This window comes from Typopeltis vanoorti, chromosome 2 (assembly GCF_054136105.1).
Source record: "Typopeltis vanoorti isolate ZY-2024b chromosome 2, IOZ_Tvanoo_1.0, whole genome shotgun sequence".
Classification (NCBI taxonomy): domain Eukaryota; kingdom Metazoa; phylum Arthropoda; class Arachnida; order Uropygi; family Thelyphonidae; genus Typopeltis; species Typopeltis vanoorti.
The window spans coordinates 135,911,696-135,937,429 of NC_143550.1; the positions used below are offsets into that span (position 1 = coordinate 135,911,696).

The following is a 25,734-nucleotide window of genomic DNA, read 5'->3' on the forward strand; positions in this document are numbered from 1 at the left end:
ATTTGTTAGCTTAAAGGAATCAAAAAAATACAAGAAATACTGCGAGAACCGGAAGTGAGTGGCATATATAGGTTCGTACTACTTCTGGGAGAGACACAGCAGTAGTACGAACCTATATAGGTTCGTACTACTTCTGTGTCTCTCCCATTGCATGAATGTCGGAAGGTACGGCTGCCACTAGGTTGTGACCATCTTTTGGGGTGTGATTCTCATTTAAAAAAAATACAATAAAAGTACCACTATTGCTAGCTTTGCACTTTTCTTCAAATTTTTCAAAAACATTTCAATGTCTGGTATTCTTTTTCCTGCTCTGCTGTTTAGATCCAGAACATAAACTTAGAATATATGTCGATATATCCGTGGTACCATACAGAAATAAGTTTCATTGTCCGATTAATGATATGTTAGCGTGATATTTCTGTAATTCTGGTGTTACTCCTATCGTTCTTTCATTGATGCTGCTGCTAATGGTCATTGTCTTGCGTTTAAGATTTTCTTCCAATGATTCCGTGTTTACCCTGATGGAAACTGTAGGCGGGGAGGGGGACATGCATAATCGCGCGTTATTTCGGCCGGCTTGTTTTTTGATTATGGTGTACTATCATAATATATGTGAAGCGAATACAGAATGCAGTGGAATATCCTTCGTAGTTAGTCACTATAGCTAAGTCGGTAACAGCACTGGCCTTTAGTTGGAAAAAAACGTATGTTCGAATCTCGTCTAAGACGCCGAAAATATAAAAGCTTTTCAATTGACGAGAAAAAGTGGCCAGAGAATAAACACAGTTTACATTCAGAAATACATTACAAGCAGTAAATGTATTGATTTAATAAGAGTGTCATTCCTGCCGTATGAGCCTCATGGCAGTTACACACTAAATAAATGGATAAACCGGTGAAAGTTTATTTCTAGCTACGATTGTAGATCTTGGGTAGTAGTAGTTGTCGTCTGTGGTACTCTCGTCTACTCTCCTGTTCCTAATCTTAATTGCTACTATTGTTTGAAATAGATATCTAGATTAAACTTTTGTTAACCCAATGATTTTTTTGAATTGGAGTTCTGGATTTGATTTGTTACCGTAAAATATACAGGGGGGTTCAAAATTCCACGTACAAATTTTGTGGGGAGGTAGAGAACATCAAAATCAACCATATTCACATAGGAAAGCATGACTGGAAACACTACCGGAAGGTACTAACAGGGACACAAAGATACAGAAATAACACAAGGCAGTAAGTAGTGTAAAAAACTTTTTATTAGGCGTAACTGAACAGTTCAATAGTAGTTGGATACATAATATGGTTTCACATGACGTGCTCAAAGTTACGACAATTAGCAGTGATGCATGCCTGACACCAACGACGCATTGATTGTACATTTTCGAAAAAAACCTGGAGGTTCCCGGATATTAGCAGCGGCGATGAGCATTGTAGTGATTGAAGACCCCTTCACGGGTAAATGAAGCTTCATCCATGAAAAATGCACAAGTTGGAAAATCCCGGGCCTATGGCACTTTTATGCAGAAACCACTGCGCGAATTCCACATGTCGAGGATAATCTGCGGCCATCAGTAACTGTACCCGTTGCAGATGAAATGAATGCAAGTACTCAGAGTGCAAAACGCGCAATACACTGGATCGAGATACTCCTATAGCAGAGGCAACGGCACGTGTGCATGTTTCTGGATTATTGTCCATCGCATGCAACACCTACTCTTCCATGGCGGTATTTGGCGTTGATCGTGGCCGCCCACTATCATGCCTGCGATTCCTGAATGATCCATAGTCACACAAATTCTGATGCAAACATTTGGTGATGCGGTACACATCTGTTTGGGTACCTTTCGTGATACATTCGTACAGCGGCTCGTCCATTACCGTCAGCTAACCCGTGAACGATGTGCATGTCTGCCATCTCAGTGTTCGTAAAACGATGCATGTTCTTCGTACGACGTCGAAAGCTTGAATGAGGAAGCCCCAATTGCTCACCTAGAGCGCGGGCGAACAGCACCACCTGTCACTTTTGGGTGGCGTTTCCGGTCATGCTTTCCTTTGTGAATATGGTTGATTTTGATGTTCTCTACCTCCCCTCAAAGTTTGTACGTGGAATTTTGAACCACCCTGTATACTCATGAGCAATATATTTTTGCCAATTAGACTGACTGTATCCTGGTATGGGGATTGTTCTCGCGGACATTACTGGGTTCTCTCATTCCCATTGAACACTTTGACCGCTAATTCTTATGTTGAGATTGTTTCGGACCATGTATTGCCCTATACGGTGTCAGAAGTAGCCTGGTGGATCTGAACTGTTCTAGCAAGACAACGTCCCATGTCACAAGGCTCATATTGTGCAATCATGGGTCTAAGAGCGTATCTATGCATACCGCGTGCTATCTTAGCTGCCTAATTCTTGTGATTTTGAATCCCATTGAACATTTGTGAGATCATGTGGAATGCTGACTCCAGAGGTCAGGGTTTTTGTTATCATAGCTGCGGTGCTAAAATTTCAGAGGAATTTATAATGTGCGTTCAAAACATTCCCATTTTGAGAGTCTTCGTAGTTCTTTCGGTTTCAAAAAAAAAAAAAAGTGCCGCGAAATAGTCCTAGCATTCTCACGCTAACCTCCATTGCTTCTTCTGTTGGATGTTTTTTTAGTATTCTACTTTCTGCATCCCTCCTTCCAAAAAATTGGATTGGGCCAAAATTCTTAGTGAACAATGAGCAGCGTAATAATTATTATGCTAAACTTTAAATTTGATCAAAATTGACTGTACGGCGAGAACTGTAGGCAAATCTGTGGAAGACACCCACCCACCTTTTAATTTAGGCCGATTGGGTTGAAATATTCTTATGATTTTAATCTGGGAAACGATCCATTTTAAATTTGATCGACCGTTAATCGATGCAGTTCGTGGAGGCGGCTATGAAGGTTCCATCAAAAACGAAATTAAAGAAAAAGAAAATTCACTGAATAGCAGTTGTTGAATTACCATTCATTATACAAGCATGTCACTGGAGAGAGAGAGAGAAAAAAAAGAGGTTTATATAATTTTCTTCAAAACAAAGTCTCCAGGATGCAGGCAACATAAGTCGACTAATTATCAAATATTTAAAAAAGAGGAATTGGACAATGAAAATGTACTAAGGAAGTAGTAGAGAAATCCTGGAATCAAATTAGTGAACGAAGCTGACAAAGAAAATGAAAATCTGGTCCTTGTCGGAGATGTAAACAGCAGGGCAAGAAATGAATCCCAGGCATATGGAAAGGTTTGGGGGATATTTTCGAGAAAAGGCATAGCTGATAATAATGGTAAAGGAGCTGGATTTCTTTTTAGGACAGGAACTAGTCGTTACAACCATGTCTTAACATAGATATGCCCACAAAAAAACAGGAGAAAAGAAAATAATTCATTATATTATCTTTGATAATAATCTTCACTCATGTTCGTGACATGAGTATAAACAGAATTTGAAATTGCAGGTTGATCACTTAGTTTTAAACAGGATAAAAATAAATATATCGAAAAGAAAAATATGTAAGAAAGTTTAAAAATAAAGTCGAGCACCTTTTGCAGGTTCGAAATGAAGAACTATCCTGGATTTTGAGCGGTTCAAAATCCAGGACTGTCCTAGCATCCATAGTGGAGAAATTGAAGGGACAATCCTGGAAAAGAAAAAAGCCTTTGGAAAGTCGGCAAATGCCCAAGAAAGAAAACAGAGCGGAGTGTAAGAAAGCTAAGCTATGTGTAAAAGTAGCTAAACAAAGATCACGGGTCTGCTTTGGTAAGAATACAGAAGAGAGTATCTGGGGTGCAGTACAAATTATGATAAAGTGACAGGAAAACACACTGAAGATATTCTGGTTATCGGGAGTAATTGCTTTGAAATGAAAATCAGTGACTGAACAGTAGTAGAAAATTTTCAGAGAAATGCAGTTAAGAATATGTATCATATTTACGATAAGCGGAAAGGAAAAAAAAAGCCTGAAATGTGGAATTGGCTGTAGCACATGATACGTGATCAGAAATGTTCAAATATAGATGTATAAAAATGTTGATACAAAATGCATAATTCAGAAGGTTGAATTTCGGAGGATTGGAGTAGAGCTTTCATGGCTCACATCTTTTAGAAAAGGAAATAAAACTCAATGTGAGAATCAAAAAGGAATTTCTCTACTATGTGTTCCATATAAGAGTTATGCAGCATATTTGATAATATGCAAACAGAGCTGATTTAAATGGTATGGTCCAGATGGTAGAATAACGACCAAGATCTAAGCTGATTGTCAGAAGTGCACTTCCTTCCCCTGTTCCATCCCTAAGGACGGGTAGAGTCTCCTGATTAGAAAGATCACGGTATTTTAATACAACTGGCATGCGACTCCTCTGCCGCATCCCCCTAAGGGCGAGTATTTCATGTCTCTAGGTATGGGTGTTCGCGCTGCTGGTTTGCCATCGAAGATGGAAATATAAGATCTGGCAATTTTGGGAGTGCTGATAAGTGCTAGACTAATTTGAAGGAAAATTGTTAACAGATTAATAATGCAAATTTTATAGTGTAATATAATACTGTCATAGTATCGAGGATGTATACCAGGGAGATTGATGATGTTGAGATTCACCGCTGATTGTAAGTTTATTATTTATTTTTTATGGCGAATCTACAGTAGATATGAACACTGTACGTCGTTGGTCTAATACAAAATAGAAACATCTATACCGGAGTTGACATTAATGAGTAATTACAAAGTTGGCGGCAAAAAACGCTACTGATGTTTTCTGAACACAAAGCGAGCAGAAATCAGAATTTACGAATAAGTGATCACCACTACCAAAACTGAATTACAGTTCCATTGGATTGCAAGCAGTTTAATTGGTAGTGATTAAGTTTTTGGAGGTGGGAGAGAAATTAACAATTTTTTTTTTTTTTTTTTTTTTTTTTTTTTTTTATTCATTTGTTACTGCCACTCACGAAAAGATATTATACATAAGTACTGTGGATGACTAAGATTTTTTTTTATGTTATATGTATTGGATATTCTTATTCATTTTTTACATAATCCAGAAACCCTGATCTGGAGACTAAACAGAACTTTTTCAAGCACTTCAGGTCTCCAGTAAGATGAGTAAAGATGCAAACAACATAGCCAAAGCGGGATTCGAATCTGCAGTCCGTTGGTGGAGAGCAGATACTCTAACTCAGGGGTCTTCAACGCATGGCCCGTGGAGCTCTTTGCCGTGGCCCGCCGGCCATTTTGAAAAAATAACTACTAAACATTAAAACGCGATTAAATAAAAAATAATTTCAATGAAGCCTCGGGCCACTAAGCTATACTCCGGTATTTAGAATTGTAAGTGCTTTCCAGATTCACAAGGAATGCTGCGCATTTGATACTTTACATAAAATCCTAGAAAAATAAATATTAAATAGACATACTTCTTCAACAAGCGGTACTTAAGTACTAGTACTAACGTCGCAGGTAGATGGCTGAAGCAGTAGTTCGTTCGAGTACGCTGTCCAGTGCCTTCCAGATACATCTCGAAGGTTCTCGATACTTCGTTATTTTCAGATAAATACAAGAGTATCTCATCCACAGCCAGTCGTGAACAGTGTGATATTCGTGTATAAGCTCACGCAGGTTCGTCGTGTCAGCCATAGCCTATTGTGGTTTTATATTGTCAGACTTTTTTTCATTAGTGAGACATGTTCAGTGGCTGATAACCGTTACACGGCCATTTTGGATCATTTTTGGGTTCACCTTCCATCACTGTGGCGTCTACAAGTAAAAAAGCGTAAAGCAAGTGATTCTTGTCGAGTTTTTAATGAAAAGTGGACCAATTTGTACTTTCTTGTGCCGATCGACGATAAGCCAGTGTTTAATTTGTCGTGAGTCAGTGTCAGTATCAAAAGAATACAATATAAAATGACACTATGAGACAAAGCATGGATCCAATTTCCATCACCTTCAAGGGCGGCTTCGTGTGGACAAAGTGAACCGTCTCCAAATTGATTTAAAATGCCAGCAGGGTACTCTTAAAAGGCAGAGGGGAAGAGAGCGAAGCGTGCGTCAAAGTAAGTTATGTAATTGCTGAAAAAATTGCTAAAAATTTAAAAGCCTTGGACCGCGAGTTTGTGAAAGAGTGTCTCATCGCTGCTGGGGATATTCTGTGCCCAAATAATAAGGACGTGTTTAAAAAACCGAGTTTGTCTGGAGTAACTGTAGCACGACGTGTAGAAGAACTTGCCAATGACGTTGAAGGAACTTTAAAAAAACCTCTGAATTTACGTCATATTCACTTGCTTTAGATGAGAGCACAGATGTGAAGGATACAGCACAACTGACTATCTTTGTAAGTGGCATTGATCAACAATTCACTGTGACAGAAGAACTTCTAGCGCTCATAACTATGAAGGGAACGACGAAAGGCACTGATATTCTTGAAGCCACCAAGAAAACGCTCCAGCGTTTCGACCTCAGCTTAACCAACCTCGAGGGTGTGGTAACTGATGGTGACCCTGCTATAGTGGAAAAGAATGAAGGGTTTGTTGCGCTGCTACGGAAAGAACCGGAACTAGAAGGAAAAGATTTCGCCCATTACTGTTTAATCCACCAGGAGAATTTGTGCGCGAAAACTATTGTATTTGAGAATGTCATGAAAGTTATTGTGACTGTCGTCAACATTATTATGCAAGATGATTGAATCATCGTCAATTCCAAGAGTGCGGAGCTGATCACGGCCATGTGGTTTATTATAGTGATGTGCGTTGGTTGAGCAGAGGGAAGGTTCTTAAGAGTTTTTGACTTAAGGAGCGAAATACAGCAGTTCATATAAACTAAGGGGAATCAGATTGCGGAATTTAACGATCCGAAGTGGATGACAGACTTTGCCTTTGGGACCAACATCTCATTGCATATGAATGACTTAAATACGCGGCTACAATCCAAAGGTCAACTGGTGCACACTGTTTGATCATATCAAAGCTTTTCTGGCCAAGCTCAAACTTTGGGAGGCACAACTCGCAAAAAAAAAGACTTAACTCATTTTCAGCTTCTCGCTGAGTCTAACTGTTCGTCCCTTGATGAATACGCTACAAAATTAGCCGTTGCGAAGTGAGTTCGAAGAGAGATTTAGTAATTTTCGTAACCAACAGTCTTCTTTACATTATTTTCAATGCCATTCAGTGTCAATGCTGCCGAAATGCCAGGTTCAGTACAAATGGAGCTGCTTGAACTCCAAAACAACTCTTCTTTGAGAGAAAAATTATTTAATGTACCCTTGCTTACATTTTACAAAGACTACATTTCTGAGGACGCATTCCCTAATCTTCGCCGGCATGCTTTTAAAGATGTGCGCTTTGTTAGGAAGCGCATACTTATGTGAGCAGTTCTCAGAATGAAGTATATGAAGTCCAAGACAAGAACTCAGATTACGGACCAACATCTCGAGAATACTCTGCGCATAGCTAATTCCAACATCGACAAGCTGGTCAAGGAAAAACATTGTCAAGCTGCCCATTGACATTTAAAAAATGAATGTTTTCTTCATTAAATTATCTTTTTTCAAGTATTGATTGTATTTACTTATCATGAACCCGACTCCTACCTACGCTGTTAAAGCTGAGTTTGTTTATTTTTATAGGATTTTATGTAAAGTATCAAATGCACAGCGTTCCTTGTGAATATGGGAAGCATCTTACAATTCTAAATACCGCAGTATAGCTTAGTGGCTCGTGGGTTTCATTGAAATTTTTAATGCGTCCCGCATTGTTTGAGAGGTTGAAGACCCCTGCTTTAACTGCTCGGCCAACCAAACCAGGCTGGTTAGTTACTCGTTTTTTACAAATACGAGTGGCGATATGAGCGTAATCCTGTTTTTCGATTTCGAGCGTGGCAAAAAAAGATTTACACGTCACAGTGGACAGCAGTATTCGCTAGATCATCACAATGAGTGGTGCTGCGTTGGGTCACACGAGCGCAGTATACACCATTAGTTCAAAATATAGCGGCTTTTATACACTGGGTAGAGCCTCCATAGCTCAGTCGATATAGACGAAGCCCTTTGTTTGGAAAGACCTGGGTTCGATTCCCGTCCATGACGTGAGGAACTTTTATCTGGTCTCTTTCGATTAAAGATGAGTTAGTCGGTCTCATACGGGGAAAGAGGGTTTTTTGTCCAGAACAGGCAAACCGGCTCCGTGAGCATACGCTGCTACAGTAAAAAAAAAAAAAAAAAAAAAAAAATACATACTCCCTCATTAGGAGGGCTCAAGCAGTCTTAAGGGGTGGGGGAACCCACACGAATAAATAAAAATATACACTGCGTTAGCTCTGGTCCATCTCTCTGTGCAACACCTCCCATACGCCTATCAACAAATTCCACAAGGTGTTGAACATCCTCCATGCATAACTCGACCCATGTCCGCTGCAGCAACTCCGTCCATTTACGCTCATTCCGTGGAGAAGGATTAGCAGTTCTCACACTCCGTTTTAGCATATCCCACACATGTTCAGTTAGGTTACAGTGATATCCCTCACTGTAACCCAATATCTGCTACAGGGGCTCGTTATCCTGTTGAAAGGCTAACAAGCCCCTGTAGCATTCAGTGTTGGTGGGATGATAACCAACGGACCGAGGGCGTATCAGGAAAAAACTCCCCAGACCATAACACCACCTCCATCACCCTGTTTGAACCCCAACTCTGCAACCAGGAGATAGGGGTCCATGCTGTTTACGCCAAATGCTAACCCCGCTATCAGCATGGTCAGCAGGAAACGGGATTCATCACTCCAGGCAACTTTCTTCCATCTGTCGAGGGTCCTTTGCCGATGGAAGGCGCTATATGCGATGCTATGCTGTCATTATGGGTACCCTTGTTGGTCTCCGGCTGTAGAACCCTAGGTATGGTACATGTGGAAATGGGTCGAACTGCCTCGCTGTTTTACTGGTGGGTGAGCTGTGTGACTGTTGGTTAATCCAGTCCTGGTGAACTCTTGATACTGTAGTGCGGGAACAACCAACAAGTGCGGCTGTTTCCGAAATAACGCTTTCCCCCCTCCCCTCTAAGCCTCAACTATCTGCCGTCAGTCATGTTTCCCAATTACCAGCAAATGTATACTGGTACTTCGTTATCGTCGCGTCGAATATGTAAATCGGGGTGGGGCGACGTCCTAATGCAAAGCTAACACTCCGTGTAGATGCACGTACAAAGCAGTGATGGAATTCCTTACTATGGAAAGCGAGTTCTATGAAAATTCATAATCGTCTGGAAAATATGTATGGTGACGATACTGTTGACGTGAACACAGCTAGACTGGGTCGGACACTTTAAAAGGTATGAAACCGACGTCAGAAGCAATCCTCGAAGTTGCCAACGACAGTGACGACATGGCAAAAAAAAAGAGTCGCACTGATGCTCTGATCTGGGAGGGATCATCATCAGATCACAACTCACGAACTGTGCAACGCAGTCGATATCCGAAAAACCAACCATTGTGATCATTAAGATGCTCACGGAGAGTTCCGGAAATTTATCTGTATAGAACTCACTACGAAAATATGGGGGTGCTTTTCTGTCAGTCTCAGATGATGAAACATCGGTTCACCATTATGAACCTGAAATGAAGAGGCAGTTCAATGAAATGGCATCATCTCAATTTATAGCTTAAGAAGAAATTCAGGAGCTTTCCGTGGGCAAACTCATGGAGTGGAATTTTTGGATACGGCACCACTATCAGTCTAGAACGGGATGTAGAGACGTTACAGAAACGGGGGAAAATGCGTAGAGCTTAGTCCACAAGAAACGTAAATGAGGGCCTCCTCTATGACAACGCCTGAGTTCACATGTTTGTCCCTCTGAAGGATGCACTCCTCGGATGCTATTTTGCTGAACACCAGTAGTAGAAACAACGTTTTCTTGACCAGCTCCGACGTCAGAGTAAGTAGACGTTACAGCGTCTCCTCACTCAGCGATTGTGAAAGAGTATAGAAATTGATGGAGGCCTTGTTGATAAATTGAATGTCTCCGAAAGGTGATTACATTAAATATAATTCAGTTTTTTTAAATGTGTATTAGGTTACATTTTTTTTTTGTTATTTCACTAAAAATTCCTATTTATTATTTTTTAAAAGTTAATTTTTTTTTTGGTGGGGGGGGGGCGAGGAATCGCCTCTGGGTCCACACAAATGACGACTTTACCTCTAACGACGATTTGAGGACTCTATGACAGACAACGGTTATTGTCTGTGTTCCTATTATAATTGGTATTATTATTATCTTGTAAGATATCTGCTATTTAGGGATATTAGATTATCTTACATTAAATTAAAAAAAAAAATTAGCGGCGACCGATTGTGAATAAATAAAAAGGAAAGGATAACGTAGTTTTATTTTATATGTAAACATTTCCTAAATGTATAACGAAAAATGCATTATTTCTTGTAATCAGAAATATCTTTACTAATATTAATTAGTAAAGATATCTTTGCGACAGCCTTAATTGAACAAACTGTTTGATTGCGATGTTTATTTGTAAAAGGACTCGCATCTATTTTAGTTTTTTTTTATTTCTGTAACGTAAACTGAGAGAAGAAAATATTGAACATTCTGACGACGTGTTCACGCCATTAAAGAACTGTAGTCTTGTTTACAACAAGGCAACTTTCGTCTCACCGCCATGTTGCTTACCGCGTCGGACAGTAGTGCGTTTGCGCGAAGTTTGTACTTCCGAAGAGGAAGTTGAATTAGTGAGAGAGAGAGAATAATGGAACAGCTATTGCGTTGATTAGAACAAAGACGACTTTCGGAAAGATTGGAAGTTTAGATGCAAAATATAGTTTAAAGGAATTCTTAAGCCAAAAGATGGAAAAGAGCGTTATGACGGGGAAAACAAAACATATGAAAATTAATAGATGAATTTCTTTTAAATACTTGTATAGTTTCTCCCGAAGCAACTGACAGTTCGTTTTGATAAGTTATGCAGCAAACGTACCCTAGTGAAGGGCTGTAAACCTGAAAGAGATGAATTCTTTTTGTGTTCAAGGATAAGGAAGAATTTTCCACACGAGAAAAAAAAAGGGAACTTTAATAAAATTATATTTCAAGGAAGTAGAAACGGAACTGATATTTTGGTGAAGATATGAAAGAAGAAATATGTTCTTTCTCAAGAAAAGTTGCACACAAATTAACTTTTGGCTTTCAAAGAAATAGTAATTAGATTTCTATGGCTACTGTTTGTAGCGGAAGGAACTGTGCCTTATAAATTTGAAGTTTGTACATTCTCATTAAATCATGTGATCTTGAAGAGAAGACAAGAAAACTTGTACAGGAAAACCTCGCTTTACGCGAATTCGATATGCGCGATTGAGTGAAATGATGTTATTTCCCGCTTTAATCGAGTGATTAATCAGTTAATGAGATTTTTTGTTGCAAATCTGCAGCGAGTGGAAAACCTGGAAGTCGTTAAGAAACATAAAAGTGGCGCTAGTAATACAATGACTGCGCGAGACCTGGGATACAGCCAATCTACAGTTCGGACTATATTAAATAAGAGCAAAGAATACAAGGAACGTTGCTACTGGTTCTTTAAGCATGCAGATCACCCGAAATATAAGCGATGTAATGATCGAGATGGAGCGCCTTCCATCACTCTGGATTGAGGATTATAACCAAAAAAAAAATAATAATAATAATAATAATAATACCTCTTAATTCAGGCAAAAGCTCTCAATATTTTTACCTCATTGAAAGAAACCAAATTTCAAGAGAAATGTGAAAGCTTTACCGCGAGTTTAGGATGCATTGATCGTTTTAAAAATCGAACTGGACTGCATAATGTAACAATAACTGGGGAATCTGCTAGTGCTGGTAAAGATTCTGCGGCCAAGTTTCCTGAAGAATTGCAAAGGATAATTCAGGAGAGTGATTATGACGATTGTCAAATATTCAAAGTCGACGAAACTGGTCTCTTTTGGAAACGTATGCCAACAAAAACCTTCCTAGCTGAAGCATCTCAACCAGAATACAAAGTAACTAAAGATCGTCTTTTACTTTTATTTTTACGCTTTTATTAATAGGCAATACAGAAAGCGACTTTAAACTCAAGCCTATGTTAGTTTATCGTGCGCAATATCCAAAATCTAACATTATTGAAGAAATCAGCACAATTGAAAAGAACTGGGATTTAATGAACTGTGTAATGAAGATGTGAGAAACTTGCTCGATTCCCATTCAAAACAGTTACGCGAGAATGATCTTCAACTAGAAGAATACGTGAAGATGAGACGTGCGAGCAAGAAGAGAATGTTATGACTAAGAAGATAACTGTAAAAGAACTTGAGCTAGTTTTCAATCACTTTAAGTATGCTAGGGAAATTTTGTTTGATGCTGATCCTGATATGAAACGAAGCTTCGAAGTCTGCCGAAATCTTGATTTTTTTTTTTTTTTTTTTTTGTAATTCAATAAAATGTTTAGACATTAAATTAAATTTTCAACAATTGATTTTTATTAACTCCGACGATTTTATCCTCTAATATAGCTTATACTGTATTTTTTCCCCCTTCAATATTTACGCTAACTAATGGATGAATTATAATTATTCCTATTGTTTATTGTATTTGCTTAACGCGATTTCGCTTAGCGCGCATTAATTGTAGGATTAATTAAGCGAGGTTTTCCTGTACAGTGTCTTTAACTCTGTTAGCTTTGTGGGCCTTTTTCTCTTTAGGAGATGTTTGTTTATAATGCAAATTTGTATATAGCGCTTGCGAAACATTTTACACACTAAGGCGATACCATAAATTACACTGATATTAATTGTTTGTAAATAGAGAGATTATTTTTTAATTTTCTTTGTCTCTCACCCAATTTCTTAAGTTATAATAATAAAAATATCCCAGATCCGAATCTGTAACATGAATTAAAAAGTTAATGAATCACTCGGGCCTACTACTCTGGTATACAGTGACAACCAAGGTGAAGACAGTCTGAAGAAGTGCAAGTTCTGAGGGTTAGTTTTTCTGCATTGAAAAGTTAAAAAAAAAAAAAAAAACGACTCTCGGAGTGAAATGAACTACTTGCTTGCACCAGAGATCGGCAAACTCGTGAACCAACTGAAGAAAGGTATTTTTTCTGCATTCGACTACTCGAATCAAACCATAAGCTCTTTCATCGACGTCACCAGCTACACAGCCACAACTGTTTGCTTATATGATATTGTATTTTTTCTTATACAGCGAAGCATATGCGGATCTCATCATCGCTTCTTGTTCCTCGAGTAATGAATGAAACAACTTCTCTTCTCGATGGAGCACTACCAGGAACGAACTATAAAATATCGCTTATCGATGCAAACAAATATTTGTTGGTTTCATTCCTTTTTAGAGCGAAAGATTCACAATACATCTGCTTGGATGACTGTCATACATAGCCAAGGAAAGTGGTTGTAGTTTTGCTATGCACCATTTCCCCCCGTTGTACTCGTGCATTTTAGACTTTTAAGTACTCTTGTTACAATGAAGTGGCCGCATCTGCTCACTTCAGAGAACAGTCTTGAAATGTCAAAAGTTGCCTCATCTGTTCATTGGACATCCACAGACGCCGTATGGTCACTCATATGCTCGCCATGTGGTCCTGTTGTATGCTTTTCTGAAGGCTTCAACTCTGAAGATCAGACACGTCATCCATCCATCTCATTGACGGCGTACCCTTTCTCTTTTTTTCCAGGAAACTTTACCTTCTATTACTGTTCTGAGAAGCCTTCCTTTCAATGTGTCCAAAGTATTTCAACTTTCTCTTGTCGATATCCTTAAGTAGCCTTCAAGTTCTATTGATCCATTCTAGTACCCATCTATTTCTCCGCCTTTCAGTATATGATATACTCAACTGCCTTCATAGTTGCTCGGATTGCCTAATTTGAAACTATAGCGGCCAATGATTTTCAATATACTGGAATTTGGATTGTTGATCAAAATGTGTTTTGAGCGGTGCTTTTTATTGGGACGATACGGCGTACCGGCACCTTTATTAATACTGACACGCGACATACGAATTTGTTATCGTTTTAATTTTCAACTTTTCCTGCTAGCAAAGAATGCAAGTACTGGCACTTGTTTTACAAAGAAAACCAGCGTTTTCTTTTTAAATTTCTTGGTTGTTGAACTCACTAAAATTCCGAAAAAAAGAAAAAAAAAATCCCAGTGAAGTAGCAGCGATCTGAATGCTCATCCAAAGTTTCAGCAACAGTCCCACAGTCTCTGACTAGTGAGGAAGAAGCCCCCCCCCCCCCCATTAGGGGAGCTTCATTCAAGTGACATTAATTTTATTATTTCCTCCATTCATATCGCTTCGTGCCCACGGATATCAAAAACTAATGAAAATCCCCCCACCTCCTCAAAGGAACGGAAACAATATTCTCGCAATGAGCATTTCTACAGAGAAATGCTTTAGAACCAGTTAAAATCAAAATAGCTTGATTTAGCAGTATAGTGATCTCACGTTGGGCGATGAAATTCATCTGACTGCAAACGTTCACAAAACATCGATGCCTGCAGTGGAATTCGAACTCGCATCTTATTGTAGAGGATACGCTGACCATTCGGATAACATTTACCATTGTTCCCCATTTCTTGTTAGTGCTCGTGAAGAGACTTGAATTCATGTCCGAGCCAACTTTTAAGCAATGCGAATCTTTGAAAGAACTTTTATGGATTCGCGCTGCTTTTCTGATTATATATAAATGAGAAGATTTTAATACTGAAATATGAAACTTAAAGCATATTGCCATAACTTGTAAAGTGTGTTTGAAACCTTAAATGTCTTTTAGATGGTTGAAACGTTAGTGCTCTCATTCAGCCTTGCGTGGCTCAATTTAATTATTGTGCTAAATTATAATTTTCCAGTATTTACACTCCAGTGTTTTGTTCATTGCTTTACGTGACGTATATATTCTGAAGCAAATATTTGGTGTAAATAGTCCTTATGTGCGTTAAGGAGCTGTCTAAAAAATTGTATACAGTGCAATTTTCATACCCCTCCCTCTTGTTTAAAAAATACTCTAAACCTCACAGCTTATCTATTAAAGAAGACCTGGGTTCGAATTCAGCTCAGGAGGCTAATACCCTTCATAAAACTTTTCAGCTAAAGGGGAATTATCCGATCTTATATGAAAGTGGACTATCATCTTGCAGAACCGACAATACAAGCTGATGAATCAATCAATAGACATAAAAAAGGAATCGTATTTTTTTATCACATCAAAAATCAGCCGTAATTCCAACCATCCCAATACTAGTTAATTTAGACCTAAGCAGAAAATGTCTTTAAATTTTTCTGCAACTGTACAACTGCGCTTTAACTGATCACTGGTTTCACGTCGGTCATAGTGAGCACAAATGCGGAAACTAGAAAGTGGACAGTTCTCTTTATCCTCAATGTGACCAACGCAAGTTGCCCCCCCCCCAGACTATTTAGGTAAAATGGACGAATAATACACACCAAATCGTTACTGAATAGCTTTCCAGCAACCAAATAAGACTCCTTTATAGAAATAGTCCTTTAAACAACCTTGTTTTATCATTCATTTGACCATTTAACCAACTCTTGCATACATCCGCGTTTGCCTCGTAACTGTTACTTCGATCGGTTTCTCCTTCGTCGACCTTCCGTGTCTTCGTTGTCGATCCATTTTTGACTTGTATGCTTTCCTCGAGCACTAGCTATTTTAAGTCGTATTCGGGCAAATGCCAATACTCTCTTCACTTTTCATCAATTGGATAATTTTCACTTAAAAAAACAGTAATTTTCAAAGACATTATTGAACATTAAGCCAAATTTGTTTCTTTGTTTTCGTCCACAACATTTATGATAGAAGAATGCTTTTCTTTGTGCTTACCCATATTAGTGAGTCTTCGATCTTTTTCACTTTCTTAACAGTTCACTCAACAAGAACATCCATTATACATGAAATAACACAAGAAATACTGTTTATTCTTTCTATATTACTGTTCAACAGAATACAATATACAGAGATAGAAAGTCTATGGGAGGCTTAATTATAAAAGTGATTATTAAATATACGCGAGGACAAGATTTGAATCTTATTTCGTCCGTGGTTTACAGCTTGTTACACTGATTAGAATAATCATCGGAAATGTTAAAATATATCAAAAACGAGGTTTGGTCATCTTTTATCAAAAACCTGGCGTAAGCAGATCTCGGATATTCATCACATCGCTTGTCAAAGTAACGTGAATCGTGCGTGCGAAACATCGATAGTCTATATTAAATATTCTGTATTGATACCATTACTATGCTTGTTGCAAAACCCAGTCAGTGCAATATGTTTTATTTCATCCTCCTGAAGATGTGTACTATAATTCACGCGAAATCTATATGGCATGTATACCGGACTCCGGTATACATGCCATACTTTCAACATAGCATTGGATCCTTTTTTGCGATTCACAGCGATTAGATTTGCTTGATTGATAATAACAACCAGGTTTTTAACTCGTATGCAGTGGTTTATTTAAACATCATTCCTGTTTTTTTTTTTTTTTTTTCCCCCAACTATAGATAACTGCTGTTGGGAAAACGTTTAATTTTTCGCCGTTTTTTATTTATGTTGAGTAACCTCCCGATGATTCTGTTAGTCATATAGACGACGAAACAGTCGAAGAAGAAACTTTATTAATTTTATGTATACTAGATGTAGAAGAAATACATCTAGTATAAATAAACAATTGCATAAGAGTTAAAAACCTGGTTATCAATCAAAGCTTTGGATTCCAATTTCTCTTAATATTGTTACTATCGGTGGGAAAAATCCAGTTACTCCACCGATTTTTGGAAAGCAATTATCGCATAAGTTAAAGGAAGTTGAAATCCTAAAATAAATTGCAGAAATGGTTAAATTGAATCATAACTGGTTGATAGTTTCGAAGTATGGCAAGGAAAACACCGGACTTCACATCCATGCTCCATCACCCTAGTCAAAAACCAGACGCCATTGAATCTCTTATTCATCAAGCTCGCTCACTGAGGCGTTACTAACGCAAGAAATACAGTTTATCAAAACAAACCACCTTGTGTAACGACTTCACCGAGTATTGTAAACATGGTCATTAATAATTAAGTAGTTAGTTTCTCAGTCTCCCAAAAAGTGTCAACCGGATCGCCATCCCCTATGCCAAAGGTGTTTTTGAATGAATCTCCAAACAACTTAAAGCTGTTGGTCTCAGGGTTGCTTTTCTCCCGATCAATAAATTTTTCTTCTTTCTTGAGTCCTGCAAAGGAACAACTTTTCTCTTTGACCTACCCTTATGTCTATCAAATTCCCTGTGTGTGGTTTATCATATTTCGCTTAAACCAGCGGATATGTAGCTCTTCTCCTCATGGCGAACAGCCGCTGTATTTCCAGAACAATGTGGACTTATTGAACAACCCGCCTCCAGATATAGGATTCTTTGGGAAAACAGTCTTACATAAAACGGATGAAGTGGTTGTATAAATAAACTTATGAAACCTTGCTACGATATTTGACTTAAGTAATCCCCTTTATGGGAAATTGTTTTTCCTTCACAAGTTCTCCCTACCTAATATGTATATTGACATATAAAAATGTTAGGATTTTAGAGCAGTTTACAACTGGCTACTCGATTCACCTGCTGCCACCTTCTCATTATTGAGTCTTCGTTACGTTGTTTGTGATGCCTTGATGCTCGGGCAAAACTTTTATGCAATTAAAGTTATGTTTACTAAAAATTAATACAATAAGTTTTCAGTCAGTCGACATGAATCATGATGCCTTTCCGGTCGCTCGTATTTGTCAATACCGAACTGTGCCAATGATTGCTGCTCGAAGTATTTATTTGCTTTGATATTAAACAGGTGAAGTACGTCACGGCGCTCGCCTTGCAAATGTAAATAAGAGTGTTATTGCAGCAAGAGACAGTTAATTACTTTTCATTAAACATAACTTCGCATGACACGAATGATTCAAGACAAATCATTTTGATTTAAAAGTAGTTGTTCTGCTCGCTACTTATTTTTTGACAATTAGGAGAGTACCCCATTAGTTATATGGCTACAATTTATAGATCATTATCGCCAATAAAGCAGAAACGAATGGGAAAAAACTGTGGGGGTGGGGTTTCTTTAATGATTTAAGTAATGACACCACTAACTGTAGTATTGATATTGCTTTGATTAAGAATTTCATCGGAATTCTATTTCAAGGGATGAAAGTATTTTAACAAGAAGTTCAGGGGAGAAGGCGAAGCATCGACCATGAAAGAAAGCATTTTGATAATCTTCCTGTTCTTTTCCCCCACCAAGGAATAAAAAATAAAACTTTTTAAGAAATTAAAAATTTGAATAAACCTAAAACAACCAAAAATGGATTCAAACTGGATTTTGTGGTGTCAAATACTAGGTAACTTCAGGAAATTCGACACTGAGTATTTCACGTGCGCGCGTGCACAACATACACTGCATCACTAACAGTAGATAATTAGAAATTTGGTTCTTGATGTATATGCATGTTTTCTTATATAAAAAATTGATGAATTTCCTTCTACTTTATTCTTATTTCCACCTATTTCCCCTGACAGACCTAAATTTCAAATTCCTCATGCACTACTCATCTCGGCCTTCTCAGTAGACCCTCTTCATCTCAAAGGCTCAATACGCGTTCTGACATGTACCATGCCGGAGAGTATCCATTTTAGAATTTCTTTATTTTGAACTTCATTGGCTGAAAACTTGCACCAGTCTAGCTTTTATTTTGCTCTCCTAATGCCACCAACCATTCTGAACTTTTCGACCTCCATCTTCTTAAATGTTGAATATCTTTGGTCCAACTTTCCTAATAGTGAAGTTGTCTTTCTCTGAGATTTCAGTGTGCAAACACCATCTGGGTTTCCTCCTCCAACAGCACAGGCCAAGTAGGTGGAGATACAAAGATATTTGCTGTCACGATCTTTCACAAATTGTTTATATGTCTAGCAAAATACCAGATAACCCCAACCACTTTTCAAACACCCTAGATCTCTCTCTTTTCCTACAGCCGCTATCAAAAGTTGTCTGGTATTATAAGAATGCCAAGCGAGGTCTTCATAACTTCTGTGCCTAATTTCCTTATTTGGGTTATTGTTTTAGGTCTTCTGACTCAAACATATGCACTGAACATAACAAGCACTGAAATAACAATCCTTACTGGTATCGAAACAAATTCTCCATACCAGTAAGGTATGGTGAATATATTACATATGGAGAGTATACACATTTAGAGTGTACGGAAACATACACTCCAAATTCCTGTTTCCGTTGGCCAAGTCATTTGGTGTATCTTGCAATTTCAGCTGACTGGATGCACACTACGCTTGACTGTGTTACGTATCTTCCAAACTATGCAACCTGACCGGGCATATAGAGTCGTTTTCATTTTTTTTTTTTTTTTTTTTTTTTAATCTTCACTTATACGAAAGCCGAAATAAGTTAAGCCTTCTGGTCTTGACAAGACAATTGGCCGTAACTGTTTGCCACCACTGATTCTATCGCTGTTACAACCGGAACATCATCACCCACAGGAAAAGAAGAAGAAAAAAAGTCTCGTAGTCCTAATGTATTCTAGATTTATGCTCCACAATTTACCCCTGTTCAGTGTTGCCTTTTTATGCCCTATTCCACTGGTATCTCTCCCACTCCGTGGAAACTAACAGTTTCTACGTCGTATTGCGTACAACGCATTCCGAAAACGATCAACAAACTCTTACCATCAGTCTACGATCCAATTTTTCTCACCTCGATCCTCTCTAAATAATATATAGCCACTCATAAAACGAACGTCAGTATGAATTCTTCCACTGTCGATTAACATGGTACCTGCTTATATCACCAGTCACTGGCCAAATATCACAGAAAAGTAGCGAATCTCAAGTATCGATCTTTATCTCCAAGGCTTTTGGCCGTGTTTGACACATGGGTCTTTAAGTCACCTTTCGTCATTTGGTGTATCCTGCAATTTCAGCTGACTGGACGCACGCTACGCTTGACGGTGTTACGTATCTTCCAAACTATGCAACTAATGCGGGGATTTAACAAGACTGTTCTTTCACTCACCGTCTTCTTTCATATGTCAACGACTCACTCCAGTTGACCTCCAATCCAATGCAATTTTCCACGCTGCACTCCGCTCACTTGACAAACTTTGCATTACACAAATCGCAAACTGCAGATCACAAAACAAATTTATCTTCGTTCTACATGTCATCTAGAACACTCATTCCTCTTTAGTGTTTCCCAAGGAATACAATATACGACCTCAAATCAGCGTGAATAAATTTCTGAATTCTGTCCGATACGTTAGCATCGACGGTGCTAACGTATCGTATATTGACCAACGAACCCTCATGTATAGAATTAAAAAAAAAAAAAATGGTTTGTCGCTAAGACTTATAATCAAGTCAGGAAGATAGTCATTTCCGTCCTGCTATCCAGAGTGTTTTCCAAGGAATTCTAACACAATGATATGCATTGCTTGTCTTCAGCGTATTCCTGTTATACGCACTTGCTAATTCTGACTTCATATGCCTGATCTACAGATGTTACGTGTTACTCTACTGACATCACAGTGGCGTCAGCTACTTAGTGGAGTGAGTAGTTCGGGCAACCGTATTCCGCTTAGCGTAACCTCGATCTCAGAATTTCCAAAAGATGTATGACGCAAATGGCGCTAGGATCACGTGATGTTGGCAACGCACCAGTCGATAGTAACGTAACGTCGCTAGACTGGACTGGGCTATTTAGCTTTGTAAGCACTGCAGTGGAGTAGCCCGTACGTTTGCTCTCTCGACTAGCGCATGCGCTTTGAGCGGCGCTGGAATTAGTGCCGTTACTCGCTAAGCATCACTTGCCGGCGTCGTAGGATACCTACGGCAGGAACGCTGGCATCTTCAGAGTACAGCTGGCAGGGTTTCAAATTGTGATGAACTCTTTAAAAACCTTGACCTGTGGGTTTTCTTGTTTAATTCACCAATGTCTTTGGTGAGGTAACAAGTGACGGTGAGGACCTGTTACCTTACAGAAGAATTCCTGTTCCCATACCGTGTTGAAGGTTTAAAGATAGTGCCTTAGAGTATAGGTGGTGGAATAAAACAGCGGGAATATCAATTTATATATTGTATGGATATGGCCCAAAACCAAACAAATTCGGATACTGAATGAACATGTCACGTCGTCATCTTTTGGACGCATCGGCTTCCGTTCTCGTAATGGTTCAGTAGCATTCGAAATACATTTCCTTTCACCCGTGAGTACTTAATGTTTTATTTAATAAATGTTTAGGATAGCTGTGTTCTCTGAACTTAGTGATACCGCAGTATTATAAACAATGTTAACATTTGGTAATCTGAAGGATCTTCCTTGATTCCAGTACTATATAATCTTTGTCTTATTTTAGTCGCTTCATTAAATATTGATTTAAGCATAATCTGTCCGAAAGAAAATGAAATGAAGAAATATTACTAGTGGAGGAAGAAACTGCCATTGTGTTGACTTATCCTGAAGGTGTCCTTCACTGCTTCACCCTCGCATGGGTATGATGAGAACTTCTGTTGGTTGTGAATATTTTTAGCACGTCTGGGCCATAAGCTTGGAAATGCTGCTTTTTTCAGGACTCCGAGGTGAAGTAAAATGCATACGAGATATGATACCTGGTTCGATAAAGTTTGACTAGTGTAAGTGCTTTCCAGAGAAGGACTATGTGGGTCACTGGAACGCGTCCACTAGGTTATGGGCTTTCCGATCAATTTTCTCCATTCCTTGATCTTATAAGCTACACAGATTAGTATCAGTCATTATGCAAGCATTTCTTGTAGTACATCTCCGCTCACAAAACCTTTAACTTCACTTTTAAAAAAATGGTGCAGATAAGGAGTAGCGTCCAGAAAAAGGAATTACTATTGCTCGAATAATACGGCACACATGAATAATATTGTTATTATTAGTTTTTTTTTCCCTCTCCTTTTCTGTTGTATACCTATATTTCGCCAACTTGCGGTAAAGGTTTGAGAGATTTGTTATTCCATAACATGCAAAAAATTTGTTGCCATTTCATTCATATTTATTTATATATTTCAATATTAATAGCTTCTGCATTAGTAAAAGTTCAGATAGATATAAATTCATAACTTAAAATCCACAGTTTTCAAGACAGAGTTAACGAAATTCAGTTGTAAGAAGCTTTTAATTGGATGTTAACTGAAGACGTTTTTAAAAAATTGGTGTACTCAGTAGGATTGTTTCATATTGCTCTTATAATCATCGCTTCTGGGTTGTATTATTCATCGTTGTATCACCTTGCTTGGTTTTATGAAACTACATATCGGGAAAGAACCTTTTGGGGAATAACACGATTAGATAAAAATAATACTTGGATAAGGAAGCAAACAAAAGGACATTGCATTAGTAATAGAAGGCGACAAATTGCTCTGGGCAGGACATGTGACGAGAATGTCTGACAACACAATGGAGACCAATAACCGATTATCGGAAACCAGGTAGATCAGCGGTAAGATGGGACGCCAAGATAGCAAAATGATATGGACATTTATGGCGGAGAGAACACAAGATCGGCCAAAATGGAAGAAGCATTCGACCAGCACTGGACTGAAGAAAGTTGTCGATGATGACATATCGTGTTAACTTATTCTAACACCTTTAGTTAACATACATTTAAAAGCGAATTTCCTGTGATGATATTTCGCATACGTTCTGACCAGTTCAAGTTGTGATTTGTTAGCAGCTACCGTTATTCAGCTAATAGACTAGTCAGCATTAATGATTCTTCTTTTTTATGTTTTAACTTTAAAAGTTGTGCATGTTGGGTTTTATATGGAATTTTCGCGTGGTGAACTGCGACAGTCTCTTACTGAATTGCTAATGAAGTTCTCTAAAAGAACGCCTGCCTTTTATAAACGACTACATCAGTTGTTTTACCCCAGCCCTTTTAACTCAGTTGGTAGCGAAAGTGCCCTTTACAAAGAACCGAGTTTTGATTCCGTTTAGAAAGTGAAGAGCCATTATAAGGGCCTTTCAACTGAAGGTGAATTAGCCGCCTGATACGAGATGGTAGTTTTTTTAAATCCCACAAACGGGCACACCGGCCAGAAGAACATGCGCAATTAACAGACACCATACATTGGTTTCATAGTCTTAGTTGCTTCGACCAATAATTCCAATATCCCCTCCTCTAACGTTTATCTAGATCTGGTACGTAAATGACAGTTCCGTTTCAATCTATGCAGTTTGGAATTACTGCCGAAATAGCTAAAATTAGTTACTTTGTATGGATCAGCCTTTAGTGTATTATGTTGATTCAATTGTGGGTGTATTCTTCTGGCCGATTTGTCTGTTTTACAAATGAAAAACTAGTTTCCAAATGGAGCCCTGCACGACAATTTCGGTTCTTATTACTGCGTGCTTTTTCTGATGCCATTGAAGTTTCTCGCTGATTAATAAAAATTTTCTCCTACATACTACTATACCTCGTATATCAGAATTCTAGTCACAAATCCGTATGATGTACATATATTCGAAATAATCAAATTAAAAAAAAAAAACGCCCTTTGAAGTTTTACAGATGCCTATTACTAAATATTTATCCACTGCAGATGATTTACATAAAAATACAAATGATAAAATGGAAAGGAACTTAATATTTGCCAATTGTTTTCGCACATCACTCTCGAAACTCCTTAATTACAATATTTTGTTTAATCCCGTACTTGCGCATTTTTGCAAATTTCTTCATCCTTATTTTTTATTTTTCTAGTTTCGTGGCCTTTCTCGAAATTTTGATATTTCGAGAAAGACCGTGAAACTAGAAAAATAAAAATATACATACCCACTGGGATCTTAGTTCTATCAAACAAGCATATTATTAAAACTTACAGCTTTAAAAACGTGAATGGGTTTTAATGATATAAATGGCGAACTTCGGCGATAACTTTTTTTTTTGTTACCAAGTTTCTACAGTTTGATTAAGATGAATAAAAATAATTCCCTCTCAGTTTATTTTCCTCCCTTATCAGACTTCTACGCGGGTGAACTCGAAAGAATGCTGCAGGGTTCTCAACACAGAAAAACCTTGTTCGAATACGTTATTGGGTTGAATATAAATATAAATTTGTGTAATCCTGTTCAACAGTCTCCGAGTTACCTTTTCTTTAAAAGATATAACATACGTAGTTGGTAGAATTAATGCATCAATGTCTGATGTCCTTCATTGCTTCGTGCTACTTTGTAAACAACCCAATCCGCTCTTTCTTATCAGACTCCATCCGAAGCACTAAAGTTTTATTGTAAAGATGCACTTTCTGTCATTTGGGAAAAAATTAACTTTAAATTTAATTTTTAAATATATATATATATAGTTTTTTTTTTTCTTAATCGGATCTCTCCCATAAAATATTCCCATATATCAACGATATTAATGTCGTGTGCAATCTGAAAGGTTGTTAATCTCGACATCCTCTTTTAGAGAACAAACGTGGAACGTTTTTTCAAGTCTCTGGTAAGCAGAATGATTGCCTCATACTTAGTGGTGGTGATATTCATTTCCCACCTGAAGACATTCAGACATGCATGCTCATGACGGGATTCGAACCTACACCCTCTTGATTGGAGAGAGTAATTTATCCGCTCGATGAACCAGGCCGCCGTGTATTTACTTTTTTTTTTTATTTTTTAATGCTTATTGAGTACAGGCCATGCGCGACATCCATGATTTTTAGTTTTAACAAATTTCAACTTACCCGGTGCTCTTCGACACAGGCGCATTAGCGTTAGTTAGCTTGACTACCTATCCGTATACCCGCATGTAGTATAACGATCCCCACCTATACAGATTGTGATGAAATTTAGTAGTTGACTTTATCAAAATTTTTCTAGCAGTTTTAGTAGGATGATTAAAGTACTAAACAGTCACAATTTATGAACTTATGCATATCCTCTTCATTCCTTACCGAAAAAAAAAAAAAAAACCTGTCAAGCTACATTTTCCGTTTATTTTCCCGCATTTTTATAATATTTTCTCTTCAAAATAATCATTGCTGATAATCTACACTATATTAAACGCTAGTCTTTATAACGTTATTTGTTACCACCATATTGTTAATTCTTTCTCTGGCTTTAATTATCTGAAGCAAAAGAAGTCGCAACTATAACTGTTAAAAAAAAAAAAAGTTAAATCAACAATTAGTTTCTTTCTGCTGTAGGTATTCTGTTTGAGGTCCATCAACCTCGATAGCAGAAAATTAAATGTCAAATCAGTAAAATAATGATTTTTTTATAATGATCACTGAATGATTAGGTAATACAGCTGTATGGAAAATTAATAAACATACAAATAAGGCGGATGTGTGACATATCGAATTAACCTTTTGAATTTGGACTTCAGGGATATTGACTGTTTGCCTTATATAGCAATATCTGCCACGTGTGACAACAAAAATATACAGTATGTTTCATTGTAAAAGAAATGAGGGATCTTCCAATAATTATTTCGAGAAAATTAATTGTTTTTCAATCTTCAAGACACATAATATAATAAACGCACCACAATTACAAATCTGACTGAGGACATCCTATCATCACCAATTCTCCATTTTCATCAATTCGTATATCTTCAATACCGACACTTACTCCGTCTGACGATTAAGTACAAACATTG

The 25,734-nt window shown here is 37.9% G+C and overlaps 1 protein-coding gene across 3 annotated transcripts in view; it reads left to right on the top strand.

Annotated features, from left to right (window-relative positions):
- Ndae1 (Na[+]-driven anion exchanger 1) overlaps positions 1 to 25,734 on the top strand; it is a 511,154-nt gene that overhangs the window by 50,204 nt on the left and 435,216 nt on the right. Inside the window, exon 1 of one of the 3 annotated variants that reach the window (XM_090413188.1) lies at positions 20,927 to 21,312. The exons of the other annotated variants lie outside the window; for them this stretch is intronic. The gene's annotated coding sequence lies outside the window, so the exon portion shown is untranslated. Of the gene's footprint in view, positions 1 to 20,926; positions 21,313 to 25,734 lie in introns of those variants that run through there. 3 annotated transcript variants of the gene reach the window in all.